Source organism: Ammospiza nelsoni, chromosome 6 (genome assembly GCF_027579445.1).
Source record: "Ammospiza nelsoni isolate bAmmNel1 chromosome 6, bAmmNel1.pri, whole genome shotgun sequence".
Lineage (NCBI taxonomy): Eukaryota > Metazoa > Chordata > Aves > Passeriformes > Passerellidae > Ammospiza > Ammospiza nelsoni.
This window is the reverse complement of record NC_080638.1, coordinates 59,148,584-59,164,978: the sequence shown is the minus strand read 5'-3', so window position 1 is coordinate 59,164,978 and position 16,395 is coordinate 59,148,584. Positions and strand designations below refer to the sequence as shown.

Sequence of the window (16,395 nt, the reverse complement as noted above, 5' to 3'; positions counted from 1 at the left end):
TTCAAGAATAATGAATGTCTTTTAAAGTTTATTTTCTTAAGTAGAGCAGAGGTTCAAGGCATCAGATACTTGGCTTTAAAAAAACTTTTGTGCAGGGAAAAGTGTGTCTAATTATGGAGCAATGCTTGATTAAAGTCCTGTAATGCATTAGTTTCTAAGGTGCCCTGATGGCTTTCTCTTCTTTTAGAAGTTCACTCAAGAATTATATTCCAAAACCATTGTGCATGCATGAAAACTTTTGGTTTTTCAGACAATTCCTAGAGTCTTTTCTAAGCATGCAGATGCTGGGTGCATGCTTGCCAATGGAGTTGTAATCCACCTGGCTTCACTTGAGCCCATGAATTATCTTTTACTCTGCCTGCTTGGATTTCATGGCCTGTGTTGAGTTTTAGGAGGCAGGTTAAGCATATCCCACTGATTTACTTACACAAAGAGGAGGGGAAATGTATCCACCCAAACCTGCATTAAAAGAACATTGAGGTTGTTACTGCAAACAGGAGTGGGTAAAGAGATTTATTCCTGCCTGTAAACTTGGACCATATGGTCACCAGGGAGGAGACACAAAAATGTTGGTAAAAAAGGTACTTAATTGGGGCTGCTGGTTCACCTTTGTTATCCCACTGCCTTTTGTAGGGAGCAGGAGGGAAACTGGTGTGAAAAGCTTTTCCTTAGGAGTCAGTCCTGCTGCTCCAGCTTGTAGAGAGAGGAAATGTGGGTGTCTGCAGACCAGCAAAAGCAAAGAAACTCCTTTTCTTCCCCAGTGCCATGCCAGCTCTTGTGCTGTCTTGACAAAGTGTCTTTTCCAAGCATGACATCTCTGGGAGACAAGGGCTCAGGGGCCAGAGCAGCCTCCACAGAAAGCTGGGAAGCTCCATTTCAGCTGCTGCCAGTTTGGTGGGTTCGGGTTTGTTCATGTTTTGCCACAATCTTAGATGGCAGCTGATCAGCTTGCTTCATTCTAAGCTTTTCTGCTCTCTTTCCTGTCTTCAAGAAAGGTGTCTGGGCTCCTTACTAAAATATAGGTTTTTTTTTTTTTTTTTTTCCTCCTGTTCCCAGAGGGAGATGTATTTATTTCTCATTTAATTTGTAAATAAGACTTCAAAATGAAGACAGTGTGGAAAAGCTGACTGTCTCTAGGCCCAGCTTTGTGCTGCTCAGGGGAGACATCAATTCACCAAGCTGTGCTGTGGGGATTCTCTAATCTGCCCTGCACCCTGTTAGGTGTTCCCAGGGATTCATTAGGGGGGAAGTGCATCCTTGGAGAGCTCTAATTGAGGTGTTAACAGCTGCAATGTGAAGAAACAGAGCTTTCATTATTTGGGTATTTATTTTAATGTCAGAAGCTTTTGGAGTTTTGTGGCTGTCACATTCCCTGGGAGGCAGAAGCAGGAACATCCCTGGTGGAGTCAGGGGAATGGGGGCTCATGCCAATGTGTGGGGCTGGACTTGTTGGAAAACAGTTTGGAATCTTCTTGTTTCAACCCCTTCCAAGTGAAAGGATGGCTTGGCTTCCTGCTGCATTCTTCTCTGCAGTGTGGTTCAAGAAAATGCCTTTCTTCCAGGATGGGGGAAAGCCCTGGAGACTGTGGAAAATAACATAAAACTGTATTTCAGCCAAGGGAGTTTGAGTGAAGAACTCTAAACTAGAGGTAGGCAGTGAAGATCTGTCAGACCTGTAACTTTTAATTTGAGCATGTGGGAATTAGGGGGGGTTTAAATATGCATTTGAATTTGATTTGGCAAGCTTTTTTCCTGAAGAAAATACCTTGAATGCAAGATATGCAAGGACAATGATTCAGGGCTGTCATTTGTAAACATAAAGGTTGGCTGTAATAGATAGGAATTTTAGGCCAAAAAATAAAAAGGTATGTGGGCTTTGGAGCTCAAGCAAGTGGGAGTGTGCTGGTTCAGCCATGGAGTGTGGATTCAAGATTTGTGAACAGCAGCAGGCACAAGGAAAGAGCCACCAGGCTTTGGTGCTTACCAGACCCTTGCAGGAGCTGCTCTGGTTTGCTGATCTGACAGAAAATTGAGCTTTTTTTGGTCAGTTCATGCTGTTTGTACAGAATTAGCAAATTGAAGTGGCTTGTGAATGGTTAGTCAGACATCAGAGGTGGTGCAGGGCCCTCTGGAGGAATGTGTCTATGGATGAGGTAGGAATAGGGTGGAAGGCAGGACCTTCTTATGACACAACGTTAATTTGGCTTTTTAAACCATGCTTTAGAATTGGCTTATCTGGGAGAGCAAGTGTTCTGCTTTGTCTCTGAGACTTGGTTTTTTGCTGTTATTACCACATCACACCTCAGCTTAGATTCCTGAATGGTAAATCCTTGCCTGTATGAAAAGCATGAACAATCTTGGTGGGTTAAAGCAGATTGGGACTACATGCAGTTGAAAATCTCAACCAGAACAGGAACTTGGTGTGGTCCTGAACATGCCTGCATTGCTTTGGGGAGATAAGTAATGAAAGCTGTGTAAATCTGTTTCATTCCCAGTAATTTCCACCTCTGAAAGAATTCTCTTAGTTTCTTCTGCGTGACTTGGGAGACACGTCAGGGAGTTTTTACTCATTTTGTCAGATCTACTATGCGACTTTAACTGATGCTTGATTGAAGTAATTGCACAATCAAAGCCTGTCTGCTTCCTCAGAGGAAGAAGTAATTTTTTATTTTATTTTTATGTTAAGTGGGTTGTATTCCCTCTGAAAGAAAGCTTTTTCCTGACTTCTTAGGGAATAAAAATCTAGGTCATCTTTCTTCTTTGTCTTTTTGGAGTTTTTCCTGGTTTTATTAATTGGCATTAGATGCTCTTTGGATCCAGTTCCATCCCATTAGGCTTCCAAAGTCTCTACAAGTTAGTCATGGGAGGTGATTAAATCACTGCTGAAATACCCAAGAGGTTATTTCCTTCTGCCATCCAGTTTTGACAGTGGATATTTGCTTTTACATTTGGCTCTGAGTCATGGTCTTGATACTTCTGATGAAGTGGTGTTAATGCCTCAGTTTAATTCTTTTGTTTTAAAACTGGCATATTTAGAAAATCTTCTCTTTTCTCTGTTGAGCTATCAATTGCCATGTCTGCTTGGTAATACTTCTTCTCTGCTTAGCAAAGCTCACAGAGCTCTACTCTTCATTCCCTGTAAGTACTTTTTGGAAATGTAAGTTATGGTTCTGCTCCTTGTGACCTTGGCAAAAGGAAAGCAGTTGTTTATATCCTGTCTCTTCAGTCAGTAAATGGAAAAGTAAATTCTTTTTTCTTGGTTCTGGAAATTCAGTCTGTTTGAATCTGCAGCCTGGATTGAAGACTTTACAGGAGCGTGCAGTGACAGGACAGGGGAATGGCTTCACACCAAAAGAGAGCAGGTTTAGATGAGTTATTAGAAAAAAATTCTTTACCGTGGGGGCGGTGAGGCTCTGGGATAGGTTGGCAGCAGAAGCTGCCCCATCCCTGGCAGTGTTCAGAACAGACTGGATGGAGCTCTGAGCACTCTGTCCTGGTGGCAGGGGATTGGAATGAGATGATCTTTAAGGTCCCTTCCAACCCAAACCATTCTGTGCTCCTGAAAATGGGTTTGGGTGCCCACTTGAGGAGTTTGTTCCAACATGCTCAGCCCCTCCTGGTTTGGGTGAATCTCACCCTGTTAGTGTGAATATGGTCATGGTCTGGTAAATCTGTGGTGAGAACAAGTTCTTCTCAAAAAGAAGGCAAAGACAAGAGCTGTTTAAACAATTTCATATTAGGAAGGTTTTTCTTTTCTCTTTCTTTTAATTGCATCTACTTCATTTTAATTGAAGCCATAATAATTCTGTGGGTTTGTGAGGAAAAAGGACAATGAGCTTGCTTCTGTGTGGTTGCATTAGCTGTCAGATGTTAATAAGCCATATGCATATGTTTAATATTTATGAAATTAAGCAAATAGATTCCTGAGTCATTTTAGAAAGCACATGTGTCTTGGTAACTGTAAATTCACAGCAGGGCAGGTCCAGAAGTGCCCAGAAGTTGCATTTGTGTGCATGCTCTTTGTTTGGGGCTTTGCTTGGTTGTTCCTCCCCCTGGACAACTGAAGGTGAAATTTGAAGAAAAGCCAGGTCAACATTTTGGAAGATGAATTGAATACCCCACTGTTCATATCTGGTGAGGAAATAAGGAAAATTCCCTGAAAGCAACAGGCTGTGGCACAGGCACAGCTGAGCTTGCCTGGGGACACTTCAGTTTCGTGTTGCTGCTTCCCTCCCTTGGTTTGAGGATATGCAGGCAACAGTGGATGTTTCCTCACAGACCACTCTGGCTGCAATAAAAATCACAAATAGTAGTCCTAACAGTGATCTGAATTTTATAAAGACATTTACCTGGTTTCTCTTTTTAAAAATATATTTTGCAAGAATTAATTTTGACGAGACCAGATCTGAGAAAAGATCTTAGCTATATGCGACAAAATTAAACTTTGTAATAGCTAAAAACATTTTTTGATCCTCTGAACATTATATTAAATTATTCCTTTTTTTGGAATATAATGTGTGTGGGAAGAGAATATATAAGGAAATTCTTGCAGGTTTTTTTGTGTGGAATGAAGGTGAGTTCAGATCACTGAGAACAAGATGGCTCTGTCACAAAGGAACAATGAGGAAGTCATGTCTGATAAATATTCCGGCTTCTAATTGGGGAACATGAGGTAATGATTTTTGCTGTGCCCACACAGTCCTGCCTCAACGGCTGGCACTAAGGTTAGATTATGGCTAAGCATTTGCAGAATCCTGGGCTTAACATGAGCATGACAACTCCTTTAAGATTTTAGAGAAGATAAATGGCTCTGCTGAGAGTTAGGAAATATTGGGATGTGACAGAGTGAGAAGAAATGTATTAAGGTGAAAGTCCCCAAGAATGTTGTGCTCTTCAGTTCTTTATTAGTTCCAAGAAGTGTGGCCAGACTGCCAGGGTGGCAGAGGAGGACTGATGTTCCTAGACAGCAAAAGGCAAGGGAGTGGTTTGGCCAGTGTTGACACCTTCAGGCTGCTGAGCCAGAATGGGAAGTGTTGGGTCTAACTGGGCAGGAAAGTCTGGCACTGGGATTAGAGGTATTGCAAGAGCTGCCCTCAGAGCCAGGGTGAAGGAGGAAGATCTCTGATCCCAGACAAGTACAGGCAGACAAATGTTTAACTTGTCTTACTTGCAGGGTGTCATGTGTTTATCTGTAAAAAAAAAAAAAAAAAAGATATCTTTGTGGGGATTAGGATCTGAACAACCTGTAGGTGTAACTAGTGGCTGGGTAATCTTTACTGTGAGTACATGAATAGCCTTGTGTAAACAGAAGAGTCCAGATTGTTCTGGGGGTAGTGTCTGTAGGCTTTAAAAGGCTGAAAAAATCATCCTTACACACCCTGGAAAAACTGTCAGTGGCAATTGTGTGGTTTGATAAGCTTGTGACTGATGTGCTGTGAACTACAAATGGGAGGCTGCCTTTAAATCCACAAGATCCCTTGTTTTAGGGAAAAAATGAAAAGTTATCTTTAGTTTTGGGGTATGTTGTGTTGTGTAAAGGGAGAGAGGGAGGTTAACAGGACTGAGGGCAATGCCAGGGTGATGGGATGTTGCTGAACATTAAGCTGAGCAGGCTTGGAGGAGTTCAGGAGCTGCAGAGATATTTGTTGAGCTTAGTCTAGAAGTGCTGCATTTCTTTGAGCTTTTTAGTTTCTACTCTTGCAACAAAATTTTGCCAAACACCCCCTTGATTTCTATTCTGTCTGCCTGGTTTTGGGGAAGGTAATACAGGGGGTGTGTGCAGAATGAGCTGCCTTCACATGGGCAGGATCTCAGTGATGGGTGAGTGGAACAGCCCCTTGGAGATTTGTGTCTTGGGATGAAGTTAGGGAGCTTAAATTGCATGGGGTCTGAAGGAAACCTTTGCTGCCAGCTGCCAGATTTTGGAAGGGAACTTCTCTTCTACAGGGAATTTGTGACTGGTATTACAGCGACCTGTGTGGGTCGCAGCTGGTGAGAGAGAGACGGTGAATCTTGTTTCTTGAATCAGAAGGCATATTTATTAAGATATTATATATAATACATTATTACTATACTAAATAGAATATAGAGAGAGGTTTGCAGAGCAGCTAGGCTAGGCTAAGAATAGATAGAAAAGAATCCACAACAAAGTTGTGTCCAGGGACTCAGTCCCCCAGCTTGCACTGATGATTGGCCCTTAATTATAAACATAGAAAATGAGCCAATCAAGGTGAATCCTATTGCATTCCACAGCAGCTGATAATAATTGTTTACCTTGTCTTTAGAGGCCTCTGGCCTCCTGAAGACACAGAAATCCAAAAGAAAGGATTTCTGTGGAGAAATGTCTGCGACAGACTGGGAAACACCTTGTGGCTCTGGGGGAACTGAAATCCTACAGTGGTCCAGAGGGGAGGCTGCCTCCCAGTCTGACTGTATGGCAGAAAGGAAGCTGCAGAGATCACAAGGGAGACTTGCTTAGGGAAAGGGACATGGCTACATGAGGAGTTGAGAGAAGGAGTGATGGCTGGGACAGTCTTGGAAAACTGGAGCTCAGAAGTGTGTAGCAAGCTGTGAAGTTCTTGGAGGGTGAAGGCATGGGGAGGCTGTGGCAATCAGAGGTGAGGACAGTGAGTGTGTTTTTGAGCATTGTGCTGTGGGGCTGTAGGTGTCTAAATGGAAATTTTCCAAGGCTGGATACAAAAGTCTTGGCCAGGAGAAGAGGAAAGGTGCAGGAGGCACTCAGAGCTGTGTTCCCTCAGCGGGCTGGAGCAGCACCTGGGTGTTGGAGTGCTTTACAGAGCTGGCCAAGTGCCTGGAGTGCAGCATTTTTAGGGGCTCTGCTGTGCCCATGGGATGCCCCTGTGGCAGTGCAGGCTCTGGGTAACTCCTCCTGCCCTCCCTGGGAGCCGGGCTTTGAGCAGAGGAAATCCTATAGAGCGCTAATGCTAATCACTCTCTAATCAGGAATGTGAAATTTGGGCATGCTTCAAGCATTAATTATAGTGGCTTAATTTCCTTATCTGGTAAAGTGGGGATAATGCTACCTCATGGTGGTTTTGAGAAGGTCAGTTATTTAATGCTGACTGTGCACGCCAAGGAAAACTGGAGAGGGGGAGAAAAACAGTAAACGTGTCGAAGCAGGATTTGAGCAGGGCAGAATAAACAAGGTCTGAGGATAAACTGGCATTGCCTGAGTGTGTTAGCTGAGTGTTGCCTATCCAAAAGGCTCAAAGAGGTGGGATCCTAACAAACTGGAAAGAGCAAACCCTCATGCTGGTGCCTGGCAGGCCATGCACTTGAACTGTGTGTTCAGAAAAACGTGCAGTGCCCGGGCCATATATCATGCAGGTTGTTAAAGGAATAACATGACATTGAGGCCTCTACCCTGCCTGGCTTAGTTGACATAAGGTAATGGATATTGAGGGGAGGAGCTGAGTAGCAGCCTGATTGCATAAGCCTTTTTTCCAAAGGAAACTGGCTAGCACAATGTGGAGATAAAATAAATTTATATTGTGGTGCACGACCACAAGAGGGATCAGACCGCTTGAATTTTCACTTTTTCAGTTTTGGTTCTGCTTTCTTTCATGTAGCCTGTGTTACATATGGAGATTTTAATTGTCTGACTTGCCAATGGTAACATGAGGAATTTGGTTGAGTAGTGGGCTTGGCTGTAGTTTGCTTTCTGTCTGTTTCTTGGCTTCAGTCTCTGCAGTAAAAACAAAGCTGCGTTACTGCATGACTTTGATAAATAGATTTACATTTCTGCTTGCACAGGAAGTTATCTCTTACTGTTTGCTAGGTAAAGCTTCATTTCCCATACTCTGTTTTTTTTTAAAGTGAATATTCTAAGAAGTGACTGTGCTGTGGAGTTCACATAAAATACAGAGCCTCTATTTTATAGGAGCTTGATCATTCAAACCTGATTTCTCTCTCCTGGTTTCTTTCTTCTGGAGTATCACTTGTGTAATTGGCAAATATATACAAGAACAAATGCTGACCTGAAATAACCATTCCTTGACTATAATGGACCACAGTTATTTTCTCTTACACCTAATTAGCCCAACATTTTGTTTTAAAATCCATTTGTTTTCTAGGTAGAGTAGAAAGATGCAAAGTTGCTTGAAGGGGAATTGTCCCAACTTGTTTCTACTGTGTCCTTCCTCCACAAATATAGAAGCAGCTCTGTCATTGAAAATTTAATGAAGCTTTCATCAATACAATGCTGTGCCTCTTCATTCTCTGAAATGTATTCATTTTTAATGAGCTTCTAATTCTAATTCCAGGTAACAGGAACAACTGAACATAACCATAAATCTGATTTATTTGTGAACAGCGTATCACACGTAATTTACAATTCCTTAAGTTGTACTTATGACTTTTGACTGCTTTTGGTAATTTGGTAAAAATGTTTTGTTTCCAACCTGTTTTGTTGGGTTTTTTTTTTCCTTTTTGTAAAAATCAGCATCAGCAAACAGAAGCAATGATCTTAAAACAACAACAGCAAGGTGTTATCCTAGTTTCATATTGGAGTATTTGCATTTTTAATTTTTTTTTGTTTTAAATTTCTTAGCAAGCCCGGGGTTAATTCCTTAGTTAAAAACTACAATAGTGGGAAAATATTTTGGATATGTGGGAGAGCTGGTAATACTGAACAAAATATAGTATTGTGATAATTAATTGCAGAAGATGGAAATAGTCTAGGAATAGCTGTGTACTGCACTATGGACAGTCTCAAACTGGAGATACCTTATTGGAGATACGAAGCATCCAATAATGTTGCACTGCTGGAAGAAGCAACCAGTCTTGCTTGGCTTTTTCTTACTGGGAGTTAATCATAATGCTGAAAAAATAGTATTATTTACCAAATTTTATGCAACAATGACACCTATGAGTACATAATTACATTTTCAATTCAAACAAGAAAGCATTAACACTAAAACATTATTTTGGTCATATGAAAATAGTTTATTGTTCTATCTGCATTATTTAATTTATGGTCCTTTTATTGTTTCTCATAATCTTAATTGACATTTATCCATAAATATTTAATTGGTGTTTTGGATGTTAATTGCAGAAAAAGGCCACATAGAATGTGATGCCACTGAGTAGGGAAACATAAAATTTAATAACCAGAAACATTCTCTACTACACATAGTATTGCCTTTGTAATAATACAGAGAGTAATGTAGAAAGAGGGGATGGGATGAGTACCATTCTTGGCAATGTGCAATTTTTTGTTTTATCTATTAAGTTCCTTGAAAGGAAGTATTACTTTAGTACCAGAAGGAAGCTGCACTTGCATGGCACATGTTTGTATCCTGATTTCTTTTGACAGTTCTTATTGTCTTACATTGATTTGCTTGGAGCATTACACCAGCAGGATGATTTTCCATATATATTTTTATAAACACTTTTTAGCAGCTTCACAAATGGAAGCAGTATGCTGAGCACATTATATGGATATCCTGAACTGTTTCGGGTGTGTGAAGCAGCCCCACAATTCTGGTCAACCTTTAGTGAGACTCAGAACTTGTTGTCCTTGGTGGTGTCTCTGTGGTGCAGACCAAGGGAAGGTGTTGTGCTGGCATCTCCTGGGAGGTGCAGCTCTGGAGCAGTGTCCTTGGCACTGCCAGCGTTGGCACAGGCTTGGGGCATCCCTGAGAGCCAGAATGGGGCAGGGGTGGTGCCACTGCTGCCCTGGGGAGGGAGCTGTGGGAAATGCAGCACAGCCTGTGGCTTGGAATCCCTGGTCTGGATTGTTGCAAGAACCCTGTTTTTTTACCTTTTAAATGCTTTCCTAAATGATTTCAAGGCTTTCAGAGACTTCTTCCTTACAAGATCAGATCTGGTGTGGGCAATTACATCTGAGATGTCCTGAAGTAGGAAGGTGAATGTTTGCTGTGTGGGTCTGTTCTAGAGACTTCACCCTGGGCAGTGCCAGCTCTGTGTCACTGATGGACACTTCCACTGCGGACTGATATCCATATTTACTGAATTCTTGCCCTGCAAGAACCCTGGTTTTTTACCTTATGAATGCTTTCCTAAATGATTTCAAGGCTTTCAGAGACTTCTTCCTTACAAGTTTGGATCTGGTGTGGGCAATTAAATCTGGCATGTCCTGAAGTAGGAAAGTGAATGTTTGCTGTGCTGGTCTCTTCTAGAGACTTCACCCTGGGCAGTGCCAGCTCTGTGTCACTGATGGACACTTCCACTGCAGACTGATATCCATATTTACTGAATTTATGATGGCTAATTACAAAAAATCAAATTTCTACTTAGCATTCCTGTAGGGGGATACAGTATGGGTAAATGAAGGTGCTACAGAATGTACTCTTATCCCCCAATGAGTTGCAGCTGGACCAATTGCTAAAGATTAGGAGCAGGCCTGATGATAACAGGCCACACCTGTAGCCAATAAGAACAGTGGTATAAAGGAGTGGATTGGTGGGATCTGGAGTCAGATGGCTGCTGCAAGGACCAGGAACAGTCAGTGCTTAGAGGAGCTGCCTACGAGAAACATCGAGGAGGTGTGAGACTCTCTGGTGGTATGGAATCCTTGCACCATAGTGATAATAGAACTCTTGATATATAAGACAATACATTCCCATTTCCTGGTTGCTTGGAATGCAGAGCTGTACATCAGAAGAGTGGATGAAGGGTCTGTGTTAGCAAGGCTGTTGTTTTAAAGACTGCCTCAGTTCTGCAGGTGCTCACATGTGCAAGTAGTTCTTGGAAATAGTGAAAAATCTGCATGTGATAATTATTTTCAGGACCAAACCTCTTCTATTTATTTTCCCTTCTAAAAAAATGTACATCAGTTTTTCTGATAGTTGTTTTTCTGTTAAATAGTTTACTTAACACAAACAAACGGTTTATTTAAGATAAGTTGATAGCACCAGACTTGGAGTTTGTCCTAATACTGTCACTTCTCACATTTGGCTTGGACTATTTACAGGAAGCTGAAGGTGAGTGAGATGAGGCAGAGGTGGAGGTTTGTGTTATCTGCCCCTTTAAATGTGATCAGTTCACATTTAATGGCTGTTGCTCATCTTCTTCTGCGTGATACCAGACCTTCCACTTGCCAGTCTTTGACTAGGTCAGATTTTTACTAGGGACTGTAATAAATACACCAGTCCAACTTCATTTCATAATGAGAGAGCATTTTTTTTGTTCAAGACTGGAGCAACTACATTAATAAAACTCTGTTTGTTTTTCTTTCCTTATAGCTCCAGAATTATTTTTCCAGTTTCTTCAAGGATAATTCGAGCATTGTTGCCTGGAATCTGTTGAGGAATGCATAGATAGTGCATGAAAGCCACATTCCAAGCTTTGTTTTAGAGTTTAGCACCCAAAAGTTAGAAAATTGCAAGATAAGGACTCAGGCTTAGTGTGGTTCCTCTGTTTATGTGGTAAGATACTATTATTGACACAGAATGGTATTTTTCATCTTGCAAGATGTGTTTTATGCTGTAATCACAATATTTTAATCCATTACTTTTTGGACATATCAAGCATATGGAATGAATAAGAAGAACATTGATTTCTTTCTTTTCTTTAGCATTCTTGATATAAAACTTTTTGTGCCTATGTATTTCTGCTGTGGTATTAAAGCAGTGCTGCCTCATCTTACTGATGAAAAAAATCATAATGGTTTAATGGGGTGTCTACATTTTATATGTGCTAAAAGGGGAATGGAGGTGGTACAGTCACCATTCCTGGATGTGTTTAACAAAGCCTGGATGTGGCACTGGGTGCCAGGGTTTAATTGAGGTGTTGGGGCTGGGTTGGACTTGATGATCTTGAAGGTCTTTTCCAACCTTGTGATTCTGTGAACTTCTTTTCCATCAACACTTCATCTTCAAATACACAGCCTGCTTCCCCAGCAAACCAAACCAGAAAGCCTCCTGATGTCAAGTGTTAAACTCAGAATGTGCCAATCCTGTGAGTAGCTGCTGGGCATTCCAGAAAAGGGTGTTTGCATGAGTTAAGGAAATGATACTTCAGCTTTTCTGTGCATCATAATTTTGGAATTTTTACAAGTTTTATCATAGAGTGTTAAGGAGTTGGAATGGACCTTAAGATCATCTGGTATCAAACCCCCCTACCATGTGCTGGGATACCTCTGGTCTTAAATTTTGTGTTACATTTACCTTTGCCAGGCATCTGTGGTTGTACCCTTTCCAGTGGTTTGATTATTGCTTGGGCCCAAAATGTTATGGCTCTCCCCAGACTCCGTTTCCAGCACAAATGAGCTTTGTTACTGGCCAGGTTGGTGTAAAATATTTTTATGCTTTGGACGTGATCAGACATCACTGGTGGTGCCTTTTATGTATAAGGACAACAGGAAGAGAAGTGGTGTGGTTAAGAGAACAAATAAAAATTACTGGCTGCAGGAGTGTGGTGACTTCCACTTGAGCCTCCCTGGTTACTCCAGCTAATTAAAATCCAGGTGTTCCCTGTGCCACATGCCTGTCCCATCCTCGTGTTCCAGCCCTTTTTTTGGCACTGAGTGGTGAATCAGCTCAGGAAGGTGATCCCTTTTAGGGTTTTAGACTTTAGGTTATCAGCTGAATTACCTCCTTGTACTGCTCCTGGGCACAGGTGCTGTTGTAGAGGTTGCAGGGCAGATCTAAAATAGGATAAGCTACTGTAGGACTAGACTTGACCTTGCACTTGTAGTAGCCATATTAGATACCAGTAAAAATAAATATATGAATCTGTATGAGGTGGCTGCATGTGTCTTTGCTGATAACTCCAGTGCTGTCCTGGTGACATTCCTGCAGCCTGAGGTGCCCTCGGTGTGTGTCAGCCATGCAGAAAAAGCTTTGATCTCACATGATCCCACACAATTTCCCCAGTCCCTGCTGTGGGAGTTCAGATGTTTGTTTTAGTTGACAACCTGAGCTTGCAGAGGCTCCATTTGTCTTTTGTGGCTTGGATTGGGATTTCACTTTAACAAATGGCAAGGAACTGCCTCTTCATGTTATGTAAAGTTTGCTCCTGAAAATAAAAGGATCACTTGTGGATTACTGAAAGTGTTGCAATTTGAAGAGAGCTGTGCTGGGGAGGAGACAACTTTCTTCTTGAAGTGGGGGAAGAGTTTTCAGTTCTCTTCTTTTTTAGATATTTTCATAATTCTTTCAAAACTTGTGCAGGGATTTGGTTCACAGTGGACTTGTAATGTTGTCACCAGTGTGAATGAGAAGCTGGTATGAGAGATTACTCAGGAGGGTGCACTGTGTGGTTCTTCATGAAAGTGATGGGTTTTGTTTGGCCTATTTTTCTTCTCTACATAAATGAAAGTGAAGGTAATGCAAAGCAAAATCTGTTTGGAAGGTAACAGGAATGGCAGTGAAGCAAGTTTGATATTTGATGTGTCCTGGCTGTTGTCACCAAGCTGCTTTTTCTCTTCTCTCTCTCTCTTTTTCTTTTGAATGTTGTTTACAGTGATAGTAACCAGAAGACCTTTCATGAGTCCCAACTCACAGTTCTCTGCAAGGAAAGGAAAAATGCTTGGATGAGCTGTAGTGTAAAAAGTAAACAGATTTGGAAGGTGAAGATACATAGGAACAAGAACCAGTTTTCTCCTGATTTAGTTGATGCAGTGTCTCCTGCTATGGGACTGGCCCAGTTTCATGCATGAGTTTTCAGTGGAGCTCCAGGATGGGATGGGAAACAGCCCTGGAATTAGAACTTCATAGAGCATAAATTTCAATATTTGTGTCTCCTTATCTGTGTTATTTTTTTTTCACACCTCTCCCACCGGAACAGAGGGGCAGCTGGTGTCAGGGGCTGTTTGTGCATTATCACAGAGATCACATGTATGCAAGTCATCTTTGTCCCCATCTTCCTTGTCCCCTGGCTTGGGAAGCCATCCCACAACTTCTGTCTGTGCTGATGTGTGCAGAGGGAGAGAAGGGCAGGAAAAGTCTCACTCCCATCAGCGTCATGTGAGTACTGTGTGTCCCCAGGAGCCTTAAACTTGGGGTCTTTTCAAAGCAGAATAGATGCTGTGCAGGTGAGTCAGCCTTTTGTGCTACGGGCCAGGTGCTCGACTTATTTTCAAGCTGGCATGCTGGGACACACTGGCATTGGTCACATTTGTAAACACTCAGAGCTGAGGAAGGCCATTGTCTGTAACCGGTTTTCCTTAATGCTCTGGGAGGGACTGCCTTGACGCATTTTCCCCACGTGGCATCGGCAGCCTGTGAAACACAGAGGAAGCGTTTCTGCTCTGTGACCTTTGCAGCAAAGTCATCCTTAGGGAGGACAAGCAGGAGTGAGTGTCTGCATGTCTGCACTTCTGGTGCTGTGCCCAAATATGTGCACTTTTGACTCCAGAACAGGGAGTGAAAGACTCCATGTCTTGGACCAGCCCTTGGGCAACGCAGTTCTTGTCTTCACTTTTCTGCTGTATGTGAATTTGATGGTTCACAAGTCATTCCTGCAGAGCAGGAAGAGAAATCTTATGGTTTTAGCAGTGGAAAGATGATTGCTTCTATTGGAGTGGAACAGAGCAGGTTGTGGTCTGTTGTGCTGAGTTCTAGGTCATGTTTAGGCTCTCACTTTTCTGGATGAGAGTTCAGGTTTCCTTTTAGTAATCTAGGTCTAAGTAGTCTAATATTAGTCTAAAACCTAATAATTAGTTTTTATAGCATTTGTTTTTGAACAAAGACTGAAAAGTATTTGTCTGTAGTAAAGAACAAGTGGAAAGTAGTTCCTGGTGACTTTTTTACAATATGTGGCATAAGGATGGCCTCAGTGCTGGGGCTGCTTGTGGAGGTGAATATCTGGCTGTCCTGGACCCACACAGTGTTGCCAGGGAAAGCAAAAACTCCAGTTAGATGGGATTTATCCAGTACATGTAATAAGTGTTTTCTCAAGTGTCTGTACTCTGGTTTTTTCCTTTTCTCCTCTCTGTGTAGTAGGTTTTTTGTTTGCTTTCAGTAGACCATTGTCTTGAGGGGCCTGGTCCTGCAAACAGTAATGAACAGGCTTTTTGTTTACTGGTGATACCTGTGAGACTGTTCAAATAAGTTTGTGGAGCTGAGTCCAGGGCATCCTTGAAGCCCATCAAATACTGAGGGTTTCTTTCCCCTTCTTCCTTGAGACCTCAATTCCAGAGTGCCTTGAAGCCATGTCACCTCTCCCAGTAGTCACTGACTGAAGGATTAGGCCATTTTTTTTATAGTAAAATAGACCTGAACATATTCACATTTTGACATGTTATGTCTGAGAATGTACAAGCTGTGAGCTGTTGTTCAGCCACACATTTTTAGCTTATCAATGATGAAGTCTTGAGTGTTAACATGCCTGTTAAATGGATATTTTGGGCATGTGGAAAGTGGCTTAATTGTATATTCACAAAACCAAAGAACCTCTTTTGGCCTGGCCATTTAATAGACCATTTAGCCTCACTTGAATCTGGTTTTGATAAAAGCTGCTGAGCAGAAATCACATGGGTTTGTCGTTCACTGTTCACTCTGTGAGGCAGGTGCTGGTGACAGTCTGAGCTGTCAGACTTGGTGCTCAGAGTGACAATTGCTGCCTCACTAGCAGAACCTAAACATACATTATCCTATTAGTGCATCCACATCTTTGTGCAATTAAACTGTGTTATGTTTAAGCTGCCTCCTCTGTGCATGTTCCCACAGTTTTAACAGCTTATCATTTAAAGCCTATGAGAATTTGAGTGAGATTCAATTCCACCTGCACAGCCTGGCTAGCAGTGGGGTGTGATTGTGTCTGTGTGGTTTAAGTGCAGCTGCCCTGAGCAGTGAGAGTGCTCCAGTCAGTATTGCCAAGGTCTTCAGCAACCAGATAAGAGGGAGTGACCAGCAGGAAATACTCCTTGGTGGGGGAGAGTCTTTGTTCCATGAGAACACTTTCAGATAAAAGGTGAAAATTGATCATCTTGGCATTCCCTTGCTTTAAAATTACTCAAGGACTGGTCAAGGGAGTTTCCTTGCAGTGTTTAATAATACTGATTTCTGCCAAAACCCCAATATTTCCCACATATCTCAGTTCTGTCACTTGGAAGTTTTGCAGATGAGTACTTGTCAGTCCTGGAAGCTGTAATATATATTGCTGTTAAGGGGATATTTTGGGGTGGTGTATTTTTTTTGAGTAAGCATCTATGTCTCAAAACCATCCGAGTCATGCATTCTATTTTTTAATACAAAATGGTTCTGAAGGCTCAGCATGTTGTAGTGGTTGAGATATGACACTAAGCATAAAGAGCCATTGAAATGCCTCCTGAAAGGAGGAGAAAAATATTATAGCCCCAGGATCACTGAATTAATTTACACATTTATTTATTTATGGTGACCTGGGCAATGCTTGTTTGCAGGCTCCTTGGGGTGTGTTGGTGGGTTCAGTTTTGGGGCTGGCACCCCC

General features: G+C 42.0%; 1 protein-coding gene across 1 annotated transcript in view; it reads left to right on the top strand.

The window, feature by feature from the left end:
• Positions 1–16,395, top strand: part of MNAT1 (MNAT1 component of CDK activating kinase) — a 119,097-nt gene that overhangs the window by 4,926 nt on the left and 97,776 nt on the right. The window lies entirely within an intron of this gene.